This window comes from Giraffa tippelskirchi, chromosome X (genome assembly GCF_054371585.1).
Source record: "Giraffa tippelskirchi isolate mGirTip1 chromosome X, T2T-mGirTip1v1.2.pri, whole genome shotgun sequence".
Taxonomy (NCBI): Eukaryota; Metazoa; Chordata; class Mammalia; order Artiodactyla; family Giraffidae; genus Giraffa; species Giraffa tippelskirchi.
In genome coordinates, this window is record NC_137289.1 from 12,846,055 (window position 1) to 12,850,344 (window position 4,290).

The window sequence follows — 4,290 nt, forward strand, 5'->3', positions numbered from 1 at the left end:
ATAGTATGGAGACCAGAAACAAACTCACAAAATATGGAAACTTGTTATGTAATATCAGTAGTGATTTAAATCAGGGGAAATGGCAGAGTATTTTAATAAATGGTGCTAACATAATTGGCTGTCCATATGGGAAAATAGCTCCCTACCTCCAATCAAACACAGATATCAATTCCTAACAGATTAAAGACCTACATGTAAAAATCAAAGTATATAATTTAATGAAGTAAACAAAAGACACTAGTATTAGGGGTTCAGGTTAGGGAAAGATCTCCTTTTAAAGGTATACAAAAGTTGAAATCATGCTACAACATGGATGGACCTTGAAAACATTATGCAAATTGAAAGAACTAGTCACATAAGATGAAACATCTGAAACAGGGAAATATAGAGAGACAGAAAGTACATCAGAAATTGCCTATGGCTGGAGGAATGGGGATTGGGGGAATTTACTAAAAGATATAGGGTTGCTTTTTAAGGTGATAAAAGTGTTCTAAACTGCAGTGGCAGTTATATACAACTGTGAATAAACTGAAAAGTACTGAATATTACACATTAAATAGGTTAATTGTATGATGTGCAAATTATATCTTAAAGCTATGAAGAACAAGGTCAAGTGATAAATGAATAAATTGAGATACCGTGTTTGACAACATTGAAATTTAAAAACTTATATAGAACAAAACGAAAAACAAACAGACTCAGAGAAGATATTTCCAGTGGATGTAACTTATAAGAGCACCACTAAATTTCAATTAACAAAATCCAAGGGGTAAAAAAAAAAACAAAGTAAATGTGCTGGTAACCCACTTCAGTATTCTTGCCTGGGAAGTCCCATGGACAGAGGAGCCTGGTGGGCTATAGTTCATGGGGTTGCAAGAGTCGGACACAACTTAGCGACTAAATGACAACATGTACTGGTAAATGTCATTTATGCATGGAAAATAGACATACAGAATGATGCTCAGTTACACTAGTAAATTGTGTGTGCTCAGTCTCTCAGTTTTGTCCAATTCTTTGAGACTCTGTGGACTGTAGCTTACCAGGCTCCTCTGTCCGTGGAGTTCTCCAGGCAAGAATACTGGAGTGGATTGCCATTTCCTTCTCCAGGGGGTCTTTCTGACCCAGGGATCGAACCCACTTCTTTTTCATCTCTTGCATGCAGATACTTTACCACCAAACCACCTAGGAAGCCCACACTAATAATCAGGAAGGTGAAAATTAATACTATAAATAATACTGATAAGATGAGAATTTCGGACAGTATTAGTGTTGGTAAGATGTAGAAATAGGAATTCTTATGTAGTGCTGGCTGAAGTGCAAATTTCTATAATCATAGGGGAGTGGATTTTGACAAGATCCAATAATTTAAAGATGCATGTGCTCCATAAGCTAATAATTGCACTCGTGTAAAATGTTCATAGTGTGAGGTGTCCAATAATGTAACATCATCATTAACAGTGTAAAATTGGAAACAACATGCATTTCCATTAATAGAAGAAAGGGTAAATTCATTGTGATTCACTCAGACAGCAGAAAAATAAGCAGTCTTTAAAATGAAAGAACTATGCAGATAACACATGGATTAATCTTAAAAACATAATATCAGATGAGAAAGGCGAGTTGTGGGAGAGTATACGAGGCTTGATAACATTTGCATAGAGATGAAAACATAGTATCTGTTGTTTATGGATGCATTGGTCAAGATAGTTTGGATTGAGTTGTGGTAAAAACAACAAAGGCAATAAAATAATCTCAGAAATTTCAAGCACCATAGGTTTATTTCTCACTCATGCTACAAGTCAGTTGAGGGTTTTTAAGGCATCCAACCCCACATCATCTTTATTCTGGGGCTCAGGCAATTCAACACCCATTATCTGGAAAATTGGAGGTTTCCATGCAGGATGGACATAGAGCATTTGAGAACCTCAGATGAACAGTTAAATGATCTGGCCTCAACATGGCACACGTTATCTCTATTCATAATTTATTGGCTAGAAGTAGCCATAAGGTCCCATCCCACCTCAAGGGGACTGAGAAGTGCCATCCTGCTATATGCTCAGAAATTCTAAGAATTGAAAATAGTTGGTGAATAGAATTAACCACCAAATTTGATATGTGTAGACACAAAATTCAAGATATGACTAGGCAACATGGAACAAGAAGTGAACAAAGGAGGGATACACAAGGAGATCTATTCTATCTTCAATATTTTATTCTTTGAAACAGTAAAAGGAAGCATGCATGACATATGGGAGAATACTGAGATTTGGCACAGCTGAATGTTAGGTACATAAACGTTAATTTTATCATTATATATAGTTTTCCGTTTGATAGAACTACATAATAAGATTGAAAATATGAGAAAAATAAAACAAAAATTAAGAGCTACTTATAGTAAGAAGAAAAGAGAGAAAATATTAAGAAAGACAAACTAACCTCAAGTACAGAGATCATTTAAGAATGTATTGTACAGTCACAATGTTTTTTTAATATTTTAACATGACTGGAATGGGTACTTTCTAGAAAAATATACATCTCCAAAATGACTCAAAAAGACAAAAATCAGAAATGGACTAATAATCATGATAGAAATTTATAAAGATATTGAAGAACTGTATTTTCTTCTTAACCAAATTGTCAGGGAAAAAATGGTTTCACAGGTGATATTTTCCATATTTTGAGAAATGGATAATATAACGTTCATTTATTTAATGCCTTGCAAGGCATATGCTAAGACCTTGATGCTGGGAAAGACTGAAGGCAGGAGGAGAAGGGGTTAACAGAGGATGAGATGGTTGGATGGCATCACCGACTCGATGGGCATGAGTTTGAGCAAGCTCCGGGAGCTGGTGATAGACAAGCAAGCCTGACGTGCTGCAGTCCATGGGATCGCAAAGAGTCAGACATGACTGAGTGACTGAACTGAACTGAACTAAGGCATATTCTGGCCTCTCAGGTGGTGCTAGTGGTAAAGAACATGCCCGCCAACGCAGGAGACAGAAGAGATGAGGGTTCCACTCCTGAGCTAGGAAGATCCCTTGGAGAAGGAAATGGCAACCCACTCCAGGATTGTTGCCCAGAGAACCCCATGGACAGAGGGGCTTGGGGGACTACAGTCCATAAGGTCTCAAAGAGTCAGACATGACTGAGGCGACCTAGCATGCACAAAGCACGCACAAGGCATATATGCTAAGTGTTTTAAATTTATTATCTTTTTTTAAGAATAAAAGTGGTGTGATTTTATTTTATTTATTTTTCTTCCAGTTTTATTGAGATACAATTGGCATACAGCACTATATAAGATGTACAGTATAATGATTTGAGTTACAAACGTCATGAAATGATGACCACGATATGTTTAGTGAACATCTATCATCTTATATAGATACAGAATAAAAGAAAAATGTATTTTTTCTTGTGATGAGAACTCAAGATTTACTCTATTAGCAAATTTTACATCTATACAGTAGTGTTAATTATAGTAATCATGCTGTATATTACATTCATAGTAATTGTTTATTTTACAACTGGAAGTTTGTACCTTTTGACCACGTTCATCTCATCCCCCCCATTTCTATCCTTGCCCCTAGTCACCAAAAATCTGATCTCTTTTTCTGTGTCTATGTTTGTTCTTGAAGTATAATTAACCTAGAACATTATGCTAATTCCTCTTACACAATATAGTGATTTGATATTTCTATGCACTTCAAAATGGTCACCATGATAAGTCTAGTTACCATCTGTCACAAAGATATTACATAGTTATTGATTAAATGTCCCATACTGTACATTTCATCCCTGTGATTCGTTTATAGTGGATGAGTGAAAAAGAGGGAAATTAAGAGGTATGAGCTTCCAGTTACATTCATTACCTTTTGATGTCTTCTGAAGAGACTCATTTGATAACTTTTATTATTATGCTCATTTATAAATGTTGAAACAAAGAAAAAGTAGTAGGGCCAGATTTTAAATTCATTCTTCTCTCTGTTTATACAGATCGCTCTTTTAGAGGTTATAATCCTATAATATCTATGCATTTGAAACTGTTTTAGAGCATGGAATGACAAGGGAAATTTTCTAATTATTTTTTAAGGCAGCATAATGCTAATACCCAACCTGAACCTGGTTAGGGCAACAAATGTGAAGAAAACTACTAAAAAATGTACATTGCAAGTATTGATGCAAAAATCTGAGATGAAACATTTGCAAATGTAATCCAACAGCATATCAACAGAATAAATGAATACTAATGAAGCAAGAGGCACTCTAGGAATGCAAAGAGTTCAATAA